This window comes from Cebus imitator, unplaced genomic scaffold, assembly GCF_001604975.1.
Source record: "Cebus imitator isolate Cc_AM_T3 unplaced genomic scaffold, Cebus_imitator-1.0 Scaffold83, whole genome shotgun sequence".
Classification (NCBI taxonomy): Eukaryota; Metazoa; Chordata; class Mammalia; order Primates; family Cebidae; genus Cebus; species Cebus imitator.
The window spans coordinates 1,644,949-1,660,712 of record NW_016107398.1 but is presented as its reverse complement, the minus strand read 5'-3'; positions in this window follow the sequence as shown (position 1 = coordinate 1,660,712).

Sequence of the window (15,764 nt, the reverse complement as noted above, 5' to 3'; positions counted from 1 at the left end):
ACAGACCAATGGACTTTTTTAAAGGGCACCCAAAAATGATCTGAAATACACCAGCAAATATGAAGTTTTCACATATTCTTTGCTTCACGAACAATGTATAGATGAATATACTGCTGTTTTGTTTTATGGGTTGTATTTCTCTTGGGGCATTCATACATAACAGGATTGAAAAGAAGAGCAAGGACTGGTAATGAGACACAATGTCTTGCATAGGTTTCACTCAAATCAGAAAAATGACACCAAGGACATGGTAAGGAGCACAATAGAAAACAGTTAGGGCACAGCTGGAAAAGCTGCCTTGATATCTAAGTATACAATTGGCATTGATCTTTAGGCTTTTAGGATGAAACAGGAAAAAAAAAGTCTTCCAGATCTCAACCCAATCTATAAAATAATATAAACACGTAATGTCTAACAACGGAAAAGCAAACAAAAATGCACATTTTTAAAACAAATTTTTTGTAGGTATAACATCGTGCTTGAAAAAATAAGGAAATAAATAATCCTGGAGGGGATGATTCAGGGTCTATGAAAAATATGTGTGTGTACTTGTCGATGGAGAAATTGGCACAGAAGGGAGTTTAACCTGGTTGCGAAATGGAATTTGCAATTTCTGGGAAAGGCAAAATAACTTCTACAATTACCATCAACACACTTGTTCTATTGCTGGTGGATTCTTATACCGTTTGGTTCCCTTGAATTCATTTAAAAAGGAATAGTGTTATTATAGGATTTGAGATATTCTAAATAAGCCCCATTCTTCCACTGCTGACTGCAGGAAATTAGAGAGCAAGTAGACAGCTAACTTGCACTATTAACATTTACATTTATTTGGTCAGCTGAAATATATATCAGCTTGCAAAATGTATTATGTAATTCTAGAAGCATAAGTTAATACAGTTTAAATTAAATCTTAGCAGATAATTGTGTTAAAATATTTGTAACTTGTAATTCTGCAAGTCCTTTTGAAATCTTTTTTCTAAAAAAAGACAAAGCATATATAGACATTTACATGTATAATCTCAATGTGTTTTTTAAAAATCAATTAATTTATGGACGCTTATGAACATATGGCAAATCTCATATCAAAAAATTAAATTCAGATTAAACATCTTCAAGTTCTTAAGTTATAAGTGACAGAAAGTAGGTGGTATAGTTTCTATAACTTATAACCTGGTTCCTTTAATTTACTTAAAACATATTTGAAGCAGCAAAATTCCAAGATAATATAGGGAATTAGATAACTCAATGAAATTCATTGTAATGAGATTTGATCCTTATACAAATGTATGTAAATATATGTATATGCAAAGGCAAATGCCTGAGTGTATGGAAAGAAATATATATGTATGGGTACATTATATGAAGATTATATTTTAAGCAAAAATCTCTGCATATGCTTGGATGGAAATCCCTTTTAATCATTATTGGTGCTTGCTAAGAATGCATGAAAGCAGCTGAAGAAGGCATTAAACAATGGCATTTGGGAACCTCAAGGTTTACAGATTTTTTCTTAAATCATGACACTGTGAAGTAAGATGTTATGAAGGAGAGGAAGGTTCTGATGAAGAGTCTTCTCTAATTCCCCTCTCTTTAGAGCCGCTCAGGATACAGCCAAGCAGTGTAATGTAATTGGAACAGTTCCTGTAGGTTATCTCCCCAATGTACCAAGCTAGGGGGAGTTAGAAAACTGGTGCTTAATAATGAACACTTAATAAAGACATTACTGGACCTAGACAGAGCTGTAATGTTCATGGATTCATGCCACATGCAGCTATTAAAAATATTTCCTTGATGAGAAAAGGAACTAAAATGAGTAGTAAGCCAGCATTTCTCACTAAGTAGCACAGTAAGAGGAAAACAGAATTAAAAACAAAAAACTACTTTACAACTGTGTTAGATTGTTGAAGGGGGAAAAAGTGAGCATGTGTTAGAATCAGCTTTTAGTTTGACAGTGGACTTAAGTCTTTATTATTATGTATTATAATTGCCGATATTTTAATGAAACCTTAAATGCTAAACTTACTTGAACTGATAATGAAGTTTTTCAGCTAAATTTATTTGAACTGATAGTGAAGTTTTTCAGCTAAATTTATTTGAACTGATAGTGAAGTTTTTCAGCTAAATTTATTTGAACTGATAGTGAAGTTTTTCAGCCATTGCTTTCAAATGATTTAAAACTACTAGAATAGATTTGGGACTAGGATTTACTCTGCCACCTGCTGGCCATTTAAAATTAATGCTGCTCTCAGGAGCTGGCCACTTTGAACAGTGAGCCTCAACACTGGTTTGTGAAAAGGTAGTACTATGCTGGAGAAGAATTCACCTGGCCTGGGTGGTGGTGTCAATAGCGCTGGATCTGGTGTCAAAAAACCTGGGGTGAGGATGGAGGTAGTCATGTAGGAGCCCAGTTTTACCACTTCCTGTATGGCCAGCCAGTTGCCTAAGTCCTCAAAGTCTCCCTCAATAATCAGAGATGCTCTCCTTCCCTCTCCATGGCTGCCTCGATCCAACACCTTAGCCATTTCACCTCCAGGACAGGTATTATAAGTCCTGCCTTACCTCAAATGAAAAAATGCTTTTAAAATCATCAGGGATTATAAAAAATATAGGTCGGTCAGAATTATGGATGAAATTAGCAGTATGCAGTATATTCGCTTCCTGCAGTGTATATTTCAGGTGGGCATTGTCACAAAGCTTTTACGCACATCCAGTGTCTAACTGGACCAGTACCTTTCTTTAGAAAAATGGAAAAGTGTAGGTGTATGCATATTTGCTTAAATACTGAACTTGTTTCCTAACTCTGTCAGGTCCCCTGGCCCGTATCATCCTTACGTCTTCCAAAAATCACAGGTTCCAATTAAAATGCATAAAGCTTCTTAAATTTGTGTTTGAGTCCAGGAGCGGTGGCTCACACCTGTAATCCCAGCATCCTGGGCAACATGATGAAACCCCACCTCTACAAAAAATAAAAAATAAAAAAATTAGCCAGATGTGGTGGCTTGTGCCTGTAATCTCAGCTACTTAGGGGGCTGAGGTGGGAGGATCGCTTGAGCCCAGGAGATGGAGGTTGCAGTGAGCCAAGATCGAGCCACTGCACTCCAACCTGGGTGATAGAGTGAGACCCTGTATAAAAAAATTTAAAAAAATTTAAAAAAAAAAAAAGTGTTTGAATAGAGAGGGAAAGTGCCAGTAATCATAAAAACAAAACTAGCTTCACAGTCTTTCTGAGTTATGCCAAATAGTATTGAACAGTTGCTTTAATGAAACTCAGGAAAAGAAAACTGAGATACACAAAACATCATGGCCAAAATTCAATCAAATTGCCACATTAAACTTCCTTTATTTTTAAAAACAATTTCTTGATTTCCTAGCTATAGACTATTCCATTTTTAAAAGTCTCAGTAAAATTTCCACAATTTATCCTTGGGAAGGACTTTGTTGTTGAGATTTAAAATAAATTTGTAGGTATTCACAAAAGGCAGGCCAAGCAAAATCACATTCTCCCCAATTGCTTTATTTCCTCACAGAAATATCCCTTAAATAGTTTTTTTCATGCTCGTGAACATCACTGCAATCACTTTCACAAAACAAACATAGAATTCGGAACTTAAGCAAGCCACTGAGTTTGCTTGAGGGAAACAATGTCTTCTCTGTCACTTTGTTTTGTCTTTTTTTTTTTTAAAGAAAAGGAAAGGGTTTTTTTCCCCCTTTTCTGTTTGTAGACCACCCATGAACCTTTTTATTTTTCTCATTTAATCTGAGAAAGGGGAGAAAAGGAGACTTGTTGCCCTTAGCAGTGCTTGAGCTTTTCTCCCAATAGCATCAGTTAATTATTTTAACCTACTGATGAAAGGTGGCCAGGGCAGTAGGCGTGGGAGGGAGGGGAAACAGGTGTTTCAAACACCTGCAATTCTAGACTTAATTGCTCTGAAATTTTCTGGGCTCTCAACTGCATTCTCCTTTCTTTACAGAGGCTCAGAGCGAGAAGTTCATTTGTGGAGTCCTTAACTAATTGTGGCATAAATATGCAACCACTTTTGGCTGAACAAATTATTTTCTTTAAAATGAACTCCAGGTAAATTTAATTAGAAAAAAAGGTGATTGACAGGTATTACTCTGAATGCAAGGATTAAAAGTCCTACTGTTGTTAAAAGAAAAAGGCTAAGTTGGGAGTCAGCCATATTCTAGTTGTTTTCTTCAAGTGGCGGTGAGTTCAGGTAAGAACACCCAGATCAATGATTCTGGAATTCCTCATATTGTGGGAGATGTCTACCATAATTAGGTACCAAAAATATTTTTGTAGTAGAATGCATGGAAAAAGCTGCTTTTAAGAAATGTTGAGATAATATATATACCAAAATGAGTATTTAATGTGGCATTTTATATTTAATTTTTTCATAAACATACCTTATAGTAATTGAGTACTTACCACACACCAGACACTTGTTTATATCTACTGTCCAATTTAATCCTCATACTAACATATGGGATAATTTTCATTATTAGCTTTATTTTACAGGTGTGAAAGCTGAGGCAAAAAGAGGTTAATTAACTTATTCCAGGCAGACAGTGAGTGGTTGAGCAAGGATTCAGACTCAAGCAGCAGAGTCTATGACCTCTGTTCAGGTTATTCAGTCAACAGAAGTCAGTAGCTCGTTCCCGATACTGAACCACTCTCTAGGAGATTTTCTTCTTGATTCCCAAGGGTGGTTGAGATAAGAGAGTGATTAGAGCTTTTCGCTGAGCAAAAATCTTGAAGAGTTCCATTGTCAAGCCCAGAGTTGTGAAAATAGCCCTGGGTCACACACTGTGTTATTTAATAAATGGTGTGGGAAGACATGGGCATCAAGTCAGGAGATCTTGATTACAGTTCTCACAAGAAAAACTGATTATTCTGTAACTAGTCCCCCTGTTCAATGAATAAATAATCTGTGGTTCAGAGAAATTAAGAGAGATTTAGTCAAGCTTTCACAATAGGGTCGGAATCAGGTGTAGTATTGTAATCCAGAAATACTGACTGCTTCAGGGATACTGCCTTTTTATTCCCAGTGAACAATTTTTCTTCCTTAGGGCAGGATAATTATACAAATCAATTAGACCAACAATTTAATGACCTTGCCATATGACTTACTTCTTGGATATCAGTGAAAAGGGCAACTGAAATGGAAATATAATCTGTTGCTGACATTAATGTTTCTCATTGGGCAGCAGCTAACACATGCTAACTGGGCACAGGAAACCAGGCTTAACACTGACTGAGTCTGTCAAGTAAATATTCTAGCCTCAGACAAGGGAACTTTAGTTCTTTCTTCCGTTTTTCTTTCTGCCTATCCATTTTCACCTATGTATTTTCAGGGCATGGAGGTGTGGAAAGAGGGAAGGGGGATTTCCCACTGGGAATGCCTGGAACGTCCCTCTGCTTCCTGATGGATGCCAGACACAGCCTCCTTCCATCAGGTTTGGCTCAACAACCATTTCCCTTCTTGCAGGCTGTTCTCAAACTTCTTTATAACCACACTGTCACATGAGAAGGAATATCAATGGCACATATTAGAATTATGAAAGGGAAGAGGTGCACAATTGCAGCATGAGTCATGTATCCAAAATTCCACCGAGACATACCAGGTTTTAATGTAGGAGGTTACAATACAGATTAAATGGGAAATTGAGAAAGCCCTATGTTGCAAAGAAAGAAAACTATGTGATTGGTTGTATCTCATCTGAAAGCCCAGTAGGTCTGCCTGACAAAATTTGAGCATGGAAAGCACTCTAAGAGCACCTACTTTAGTTGTGGGAGGTCCACCCAGGTGTTTTAAATTTCTTTGACTTATCACAGTACAGAGTTGTTACCTAATTGCCTTTTCCCACATGTGTATTGTAGTACTGAGTATTGGATATCAGTGTTCCTCAAACTTTAGATGTGCATGCAAGCCACCTGTGGCTCTTACTAAAAGATTTTTGACCTAGGAGGTTTCAGGTGGGCCTAAGAATCTGCATTTCCAACAAATTCTTAGCTGATTTTGGTGCTGCTGGTCTGCAGACCCTACTTTGAGTAGCAAGGTGACAGATCAACCTCAGTCGGTTTAGGAAGGCAATTCTGCTCCCTTTTTTGTATGAATAAATCTACAGTCTTAAGAAAGATATTTTTTAATAATTATAATTACACTTCTATATACTAATGAGTTCTATCATTGTGTACTCTTTGTTACACTTGATCTGTGGTTTTCAGATATTTAAACTAGTTAAGAGAATTTGAACTGCAGAATTAATGTCTAACTTACCAGATTTACATAGAAAATTTTTGTTGTTTTTGATGAATAAGTCTGTATTTTGGGTTTTTTAAGTATTTGAGAGAATTAGATATACTGAACTTATGGTTGTGGTTTGAAAGCCCTAAGGGAATGTGACTATGGAAATGGTATAAAAATTTAGAGGAATTTGATCTTTTAAATGTGAGTTAATGGAGTATTAAAGAATAAGACAAAGAAACATGCTTAAATAACTTTTAGGCCAGGTAAGAAATTACAATTAAAATGAGAAAATATTAAAAATGGAATGACAACAAAACAGTACATTTCAAAACTTGTGATATAAAGCTAAATAGATAATTATGGGAAAATTTATAGTTTTTAATACTTACTTAGAAAAGAGGAAAGACTGAAAATTAGAAGTCAGAAAAAGCAACAGAATAGAGAAAGCAGGAGAAAATAATAAAGAGCATAAATTAGTGGTATTGAAAACAAATGGAAAAATATAATCAACAAAGCTGAAACTACTTGAAAATGCTGATAAGTTGCAAACTTCCATAAAGATTGATAAAGTGAAAAAATAGAGAATACATGTAAGCAATATCAGGATGAAAAGGAAATATAGCTTCAGATGCTGCAGAGATTTTTTTTAATTATGAAGACATTATGAACAACTGTTTGCAAACACATAAGAAAACTTAGGAGAAATGGATCAGTTCTAAGGAAAAATATAAGTCATAAAACTGACTCAAGAAACAAATAAACATGAATGGTTCTATACCCATTAAGGAAATTGAATTAGTAGTTTGAAAATTCCACAAAGATTAAACACCAGACTTCTTCACTTTTAACAGTTTACCAAACATGAAAGGAGTGTGGAAAAAAAAAAGAGAACACTCTCAAACATACATCTACTGAAATTTCAGGTGGATTACAGACTTAAATGTGAAAGGCAAAACTATAAAGCTTTCAGAAGACGAATATCTTTATAACCCGATATGGGAAACTATTTCTTAAAAGACTAAAAGCATAAACTATAGAGGGAAAAGATCAACAGTAAAAAAGAACTTCTTATCTCAAAATACCATAAAGAAATGAAAATGTAAGCTAACATTTCACATCCCCTAAGTAGGCAAAAATTTTAAAGTATGACCAAACCAAGTGTTGGCAAGAATATGGAATAAGCAGAGAAAAAGCATAGCTCTTAACAAGGCTCGGATTTTCACAGGTGGAGATGGGGGCGAGGCATTCAAGATTTAGAGAGCAGGCAGAGCTTGTAAGCAGGGAAAAATGTCTCCTGTTCACAGTCCACTTTGTTGCAGTACAGAGTTGAAACAAAAGGAGTCCAGGTAAGGGGAGTGGTTTGAGATATGTTGCAGAGAAAGAGACAGGGTCTGAGAAACTCATACACTGTGGATGGGGGTGTAAATTGTCACAACCACTTGGGAAAACAATTTGCCCGTATCGAAAAAGTTGAAGATGTGCATGTCACATGACCTAGCTATTAGCTAGATCTACACAAGGGGAAATGGTACATAGGATATTCACAGCAGCAACATTCATAATAGTATATTAGGAAAAAAGCCTGAATGTTCAATCATATTAGTATAAATTGTGATATAGTCACACAATGGAATATTATATAGTATTAAAAATGAATGAACTGAAATTACACACAACATAGATAACTATCAGGAACATAATGTCACAGAAGAATATCTAATCATCAGCAGGCATTAGGCCCACATTTCTGTGCCTGGCACTCGAATCGTTCCATAATCCATAAAGCCTATTTAATCTGCCCAATCTCATATCCTTCCCCAAAGCACATTAAGTCATCATGTCTACTAGGCACTGCTTTTTTCACAGCTCCTCTAGTATGCCATGATTCTTCCTCCTCCCTTGACTTCCTTCAGATGATCACCACATGTGGAGTAGACGCTCCTTTCCTTCTCGCTCACCAAATCCACCCAGGTCATCAAAGCCCTCCAGAGCTCCACCTCCACATAGAGCCTTCTGTAACTGCCCACAGTCTCTGAACTTCTGAGTTTACTGTCAAGACCATGAAATTTTGTGACTAATTGTTCTCTAGGTAAATTTAATTTAAGAAGTATGTACTGAACTCCCATTAAGTGAAAGGGTTTGTGTGAGGTGCTGCAAGAGGACATTGGATTTAAACATAAAATAGTCTTCACTCTCCTGTTCTAAAGGCTGATCTGTGAAAACCAGCTGAGGAATGAAGCAAAGCCGAATGGCTAAGATAGCTCTTGAGAAAGGTTTAAAGCAGCACAGTGGTTTGGGCAAGGAATTCAGAGAACTGGGTTTCAGTCTTGACTCCATCCCACACGGGAGCAGTGTAACCTGGTGCAACTTTACTTCTCTCTGCTGTAGATTCCCTATCTGTAAAATGCACTGTGGCATTTCCCACTTCCTAGATTGTGATGGGGATTATAAAAGATGATGCGCTATGATGTGCTAAGGAAAACACCTGACACAGAGTAAGCAGAGAAAAATCGTGGCTCTTAACAAGGAAGCCTCTCAACAAGGCTCGGGTTTTCACAGGTGGAGTTGGGGGCGAGGCATTCAAGATTTAGAGAGCAGGCAGAGCTTGTAAGCAGGGAAAGTCGTCTCCTGTTCACAGTCGACTTTGCTGCGGTGCAGAGTTGAGACAAAAGGAGTCCAGGTAAGGGGAGTGGTTCGAGGTATGCTGCAGAGAAAGAGACAGGGTCTGAAAAGTGTGTGCTTAATCCTGTGAGTGTATTGGGCAAATTGACAAATGGAGCCATGCTTGCCCCTAAGAAGGCCCTGAGAAGTGAGAAGAGCCCAGGGAAACGGATTGAAATCATTGTCAAATTTTACTGTTTGGGCCGTGGTACAAAAATAATAATGCCATTAATGGTCAAAACTTGTAAAAATATTAAGTTTACATTTGCTTCTATGAAAGCATAAAAAAATAAAAATGGACACAGACCTATTGGGAATCTCTAGCTTAAACATCAATTCCCTTAGTAGTCACAATTTCCAGTAAAGTTGGCAACAAACATTATTACTGCTAAAACCATACAATACAAATATAAGAAGGAATTTCATCACCAAGGAAACTGTGCAAGTGGCTCACTGCTATCAGTGACAAACCTGGGTAGTGTTTCACTGACTCTCATCTCAGTTCTGGGAGATGGGCAGGGAGAAAGGGGATGTTTAAAACAAGGACTTGAAATGCCACTTTGAATTGAAAATGGTTTCTTGCTTTCATTTTTAAATTATAGCAAATAGTTATGTAACTAATTATAGTTGTCATCTAACAAAAACATAGGCAAATTGATTTAAAGGGTAAGCTAAGTGCCTCATAGTCTTTGCAGAATCTGAAAACTCTAACCTGCATCCAATTCATTTGTGTACCTAGACTAGACAAGAAAATCCCTTACGGATCTTCTCCGTCTTACTGGCCAAAGATGTGGAAATGGATTTTCTTCTATCACATATACTTTACTTCTGGCCTCTAAGTCAAAAAATAATAATTCTAGAGAGAATATACGGCCGGGAATTCTACAATAATATAAGGCACCCAGCTTCACTGACAAAAATATCCCTTCCCAAAAATGAGTTTCAAAAAGAGTTCTTATTTTTACAATGCACTGTGATGCTATAAAAATCAATAAATAATTGCCATGGTTTCCTTTCTTTAAAAGAAATAATTTATAGATATTCCAATTTTTGCCATCACATGCCACAGCTTATGAGATAGTTCAAAATGCTATGTAATTACTTGACTTCCAAATATTCTTCCTTAAAATGGAAATAATGGGAGTTAATATTTCCTATCAAGGCAGGATTCTCAATACTACTGACAGTAACTGTCATGTATGTTTGAGAAGTGGATGCTGGTCAAAACCATAGACAATCTGGGCACAGAAACATGCTGCCCTGTGAGAATGGCATTTTTACTAATGATGGTAGCCCTGTTTGTCACTCTAACTTAAGAAGCACATACATATTATGAGAATATAGAAGTATTACAATCTGTGTGCATTCACTTAACTAAAACAGCAAACATTTATTGAGACTGCACCACGACCTGGCACCATTCTGAGTGCTTTATCTATAAGAATTTCTCTCATTTAAGCATAACAATCCAATGAGGTAGGTGATATCATCTGCATTTTACAAATGAGGAAACTAAGGCTTATGCAAAAGAATTGTCCATGGACAACAGGTTAATAAGAGGCTCATTCAGGGCATCAAACCCAAGTTTGCTTCTCTGATACTTAGACTCTGAACTAGTGTGAGGCCCCACATCCCTGAAAGCTCAGGTGTAGTGATCTTTGTTACTGCCAAATGCTGGCTTGGCATGCCCCTTTACTTGGCATGGTAATAGGATTTCAGCACAAGCAGAGCTCATTCCATCCTGCTCCTCTTTGTACAGAAGTGGGGTGCAGAAAGCTGAAGTGATGGAGCTGGGACTACATCTCCTTTTCTCTCTGCTGCTCTTTGCTCAGTACTATGCTTCTCTCAGCTTTTTACAAATTGGCTGAGTTTATTGACAGCAACTCTAACAGCTTTACAATTGACAAATCTATCCAAAGGGAGCTTTACTATTAGGTCAAAATTGCAAACTAAAGGCTTCCCAAGTTCAAATCCTCCTAGGTCAAGCATTGGTTATCAAAGGCATTGTTATCACACCATGTGTAAGTAGATCACAGACCTTCTGTTTGGGAGAATAAGACTGCATTATCAACCAGTCTCTCTTTCACTGATGTTGGATGCAAGAGCAATTAAATTGTTTGCTAAGACAGTTCAAAGCCTCCCAGCTTGGCTGAACCACAATTCGGCCATTTTGCTCAAATGAACATGACTTAGATCAGAAGATATCCCACCCACACAGCTATTTCTTTCCTCTATGACACAGAAGATTTCTGGAAAGTGGAGCTAAGCCACATCCACTATCTATTCCTGTATCCATTCAACAAATGGAAAATGGCAATGAACTTTCTGCTGAACATTAGGCAAGTGCTGGCTTTTCACAGTTGTAGTTTCCACCCTTATGGGATAAAATCTTCCAGGGGAGATAGACCATCAAACAAGTAAGTACAGCAAAGTATAACAATGAGAAGAGAAAATTGAGAGGTTTCTGTGAGAACAGAGGAGAAGCACTCTGTTCAGAACTGTAAGCAGCATGGAGACCTGGAGGTAGAATACAAATTACTCAATAAATGGCCTGAGGAAGGGAGAGGGAAGAGATAAGGCAGGCAAAGGAGATAACATGGCAAGGCTCAGAGATGAAACAGTATGGTACATACATAGAACTGGAAGAAGTAGCCAAGCTGTTTGTATTCACTGATTTACATTAGGGCTGAGGAACCTCCTGTGAAAAAGATTTTATCCTCGTCCAACTTGGCTTTGGAAATATACAGCTATATTGCAAGGAAATTGCAGGAAATGTGACGGGAGTGTGCACATTTACTGTATGTCTTCCCCAAAATAAAGCTTAATAAATATTTGACAATTTAATGACTGACTGCATGTCTTTCTATTTGATCTTTCTGGAAGGAAACCTCCAACCATAAAGGCATGAGAATTATGGTGACCTGAAATGAGTTATGTGTACCTCCAAGTATGTGCTGGGAGAGAAACATGGCGACTCTCCCTGATACCAGTTTTTGTCAAAGATCTTTTTTTTTTTTTTTTTTGGACAAAATTTAAACATTTGACCTGCTATATAATTTAAAGCATTTTACATTAGAGGAGATAGGACTATGTTAAGGAATAGCATATTAAAAAGCATATTTAATCTATTTGTAGTATATAAATGATTTGTGGCACAATATAGAACAGAGAGAAAACAAGTGGTTTCAAAGAAATTTCAGGGTTGCACAAGGACACCTAGAACCTCCCCTCCCCCCTATCCTCCTGGAGTCCACGTCTTTACCACCTTCATCCAACAGAAGAACTTAAATGGAAAAGTCTGAAAAGTGCTCAGGGTGGAGGTGAGGGTAGTCAGGAAATACAAGCTCAAAACATTCTACTTAATAAATAGCAACTACTTTCTCTTTAATAACAATAGCAGCAGCAAAAACAATAGCTAATGTTTATCAAATACTAGCTGCTAAGTATTTTTTAAAATTAATCATTGTTATTGATACATATTAGATGTATATATTTTTAAGGTACATGTGATAATTTGATTCATATAATCAAGTCAGGGTAATTGGGATATCTATCACTTTAAATATTGATCCTTTCTTGGAGCATTTGAATTATTCTCTTCTAGCTGTTTTGAAATAAATAATTAGCATTAATTATGTTAATATAAATTAACTATGATCAACTTACTGATCTGTCAGGTCTTATTTCTCCTATCCAGGTGTATATTCTTTTTTTTGGCAGGGGTGGGGGTGAGGGAGGGTAATATGTGAATTTAGTAAAGTGACAGGATATGAGGTCAATATCAAGATTCAGTTCTTTTGTATACCAGCAATAAGTAATTATAAAATTAAAATGACTTTTAAAATGCCATTTATAATAGTGTCAAGAACATAAAATACGTAGTGATAAATTTAATATGTTCAATACCTCCTCACTAAAAACTAAAACACTGATGACAAAAACTAGGTTATTTGAAGTTTTTCTTCTTTTTTGATGTGGGTGCTTAGAGCTATAAACTTCCCCTTAATACTGCTTTTGCTGTATCCATAGGTTTTGTATGTTGTGTTTCCATTATTTGTTTCAAGAAATTTTTCAGTTCTTCACTTCTTCATTGACTCACTGGTCATTCAGGAGCATGTAGTTTAATTCCCCCATGTTTTTGAATACTTTCCAAAATTCCTTTTGTTATTGATTGCTAGTTTTATTCCATTGTGGTCAGAGGAGATGCTTGATACTATATAAGTTTTTTTTTTAAATACTATAAGACTTGTTTTGTGACCCAACATATGGTCTTTGAGAATGAGCCATGTGTTGAAAAGAAGAATATGTATTCTGGAACCATTGGATGAAATGTTCTCTAAATAACTATTAGGTCAATTTTGTAGTTCAGGTTAAGTCTGATGTTTCTTTGTTGATTTTTTGTCCAGGAAATCTGTCCAGTGCTGAAAGTAGGGTGTTGAAGTCTCTACCTATTATTGCATTGGGGTCTATCTTTCTCTCTTTAGCTTTAATAATATTTTCTTTATATATCTTCGTGCTCCAGTGTTGTGGGCATATATTTTTACAATTGTTATACCCTCTTGATGAATTGATGCCTTTGCCATTATATAATGACCTTCCTTGTCTTTTCTTACAATTTTTGTCTTGAAGTCTATTTATTCTGATATAAGCATAGCTACTCTTACTCTTTTTTTAAATATAATATCTTTTTCTATCCCTTTATTTTCAGTCTTTGTGTGTCTTTATAGATGAAGTGTGTTTCTTATAGGCAGTAGATCATTTTGTGTCTTTTTTTAAAAATCCAATTACTCTGTATCTTTTGATTGGAAAATTTAGTCCATTTACATTCAATGTTATTATTGATAAGTAAGGATTTACTTCTGCCATTTTGCTGTTTTCTGGTTTTCTTTTCCTTCTTTCCTTCCTGTCTTTCTTTTAGTGACGGTGATTTTCTCTGGTAATATGATTTAATTTCTTGCTTTTTATTTTTGTGTATCTGTTGTATGCTTTTTCATTTGAGGTTATTATGAGGCTTGCAAATACTATGTTATGACTCACTATTTTAAACTAATGACAACATTGATTGCATAAACAAGCAAAAAGAAAACTACACTTTTTAACTTTTTGTTGTTTTCATTTATATCTTATTTTACTGCCTATGTCTTGAAAAATTGTTGTAGTTTTTAATTTTGATTGGTTCATCTTTTAGTCTTTCTGCTTAAGAGTAGGTTATATGCCACAGTTACAGTATTATAATAGTCTGTTTTTCTGTGTACTTACTATTACCAGTGAGTTTTGTGTATTCAGATGATTTATTTTTTATTGTACTTTAAGCTCTGGGGTACATGTGCATATCCCACAGGGTTGTTGCATAGGTACACACATGCCATGGTGGTTTGCAGTCTCCATCCCCCTGTCACCTACATCAGGCATTTCTCCCAGTGTTTTCCTTCCCTAGCCTCCCTGTATCCCATTGTTCCTCCCCTAGGCTCCCACCCACTGACCTACCCCAATATGTGATGTTCCCTTCCCTATGCCCACATGTTCTCATTGTTCAACACCGCCTATGAGTGATAACATGTGGTGTTTGGTTTTCTGTTCTTGTGTCAGTTTGCTGAGAATGATGGTTTCCAGATTCATCCATGTCCCTACAAAGGACACAAACTCGTTTTTCATGGCTGCATAGTATTCCATAGTGCATATGTGCCACATTTTCTTTGTCCAGTCTATCATTGATGGGAATTTGGGTTGGTTCCAGGTCTTTGCTATTGTAAACAGCACTGCAGTGAACATACATGTGCATGTGTCTTTATAATAGAATGATTTATAATCCTTTGGGTATATATCCAATAATGGGATTGCTGGGTCAAATGGAATGTCTATTTCTAGGTCCTTGAGGAATCACCACACTGTCTTCCACAATGGTTGAATTAATTTACACTCCCACCAACAGTGCAAAAGTGTTCCTATTTCTCCACATTCTCTCCAGCATCTGTTGTCTCCACATTTTTTAATGATCACCATTCTAACTGGTGTGAGATGGTATCTCAATGTGGTTTTGATTTGCATTTCTCTAATGACCAGTGATGATGAGCATTTTTCATATGTTTGTTGACCACATAAATGTCTTCTTTTGAAAAGTGTCTGTCCATATCCTTTGCCCACTTTTTGATGGGACTGTGTGTTTTTTTCTTGTAAATCTGCTTTAGTTCTTTGTAGAATCTGGATATTAGCCCTTGGTCAGATGGGTAGATTGCAAAAATTTTTTCCCATTCTGTTGGTTGCCAGTTCACTCTAATGATTGTTTCTTTTGCTGTGCAGAAACTCTTAATTAGGTCCCAGTTGTCTATTTTGGCTTTTGTTGCCATTGCTTTTGGTGTTTTTGTCAGGAAGTCCTGTTTTAGTCGTGAAGACATATGCCTATGTCTTGAATGGTGTTGCCTAGGTTTTCTTCTGGGGGGTTTTATGGTGTTAGGTCTTATGTTTAAATCTTTAATCCATCTGGAGTTAATTTTAGTATAAGGTATAAGGAAGGGGTCCAGTTTCAGCTTTCTGCACATGGCTAGCCAGTTTTCCCAACACCATTTATTGAACAGGGAATCCTTTCCCTATTGCCTTTTTTTGTGAGTTTTGTCAAAGAGTAGATGGTTGTAGATGTGTAGCATTGCTTCTGGGACCTCTTCTGTTCCGTTGGTCTATATCTCTGTTTTGGTACCAGTACCATGCTGTTTTGATTACTGTAGACTTGTAGTATAATTTGTAGTCAAGTAGTGTGATGCCTCCAGCTTTGTTCTTTTTGCTTAGGCTTGTGTTGGCTATGCGGGCTTTCTTTTGGTTCCATATGAAGTTTAAAGTGCTTTTTTTTTTTTT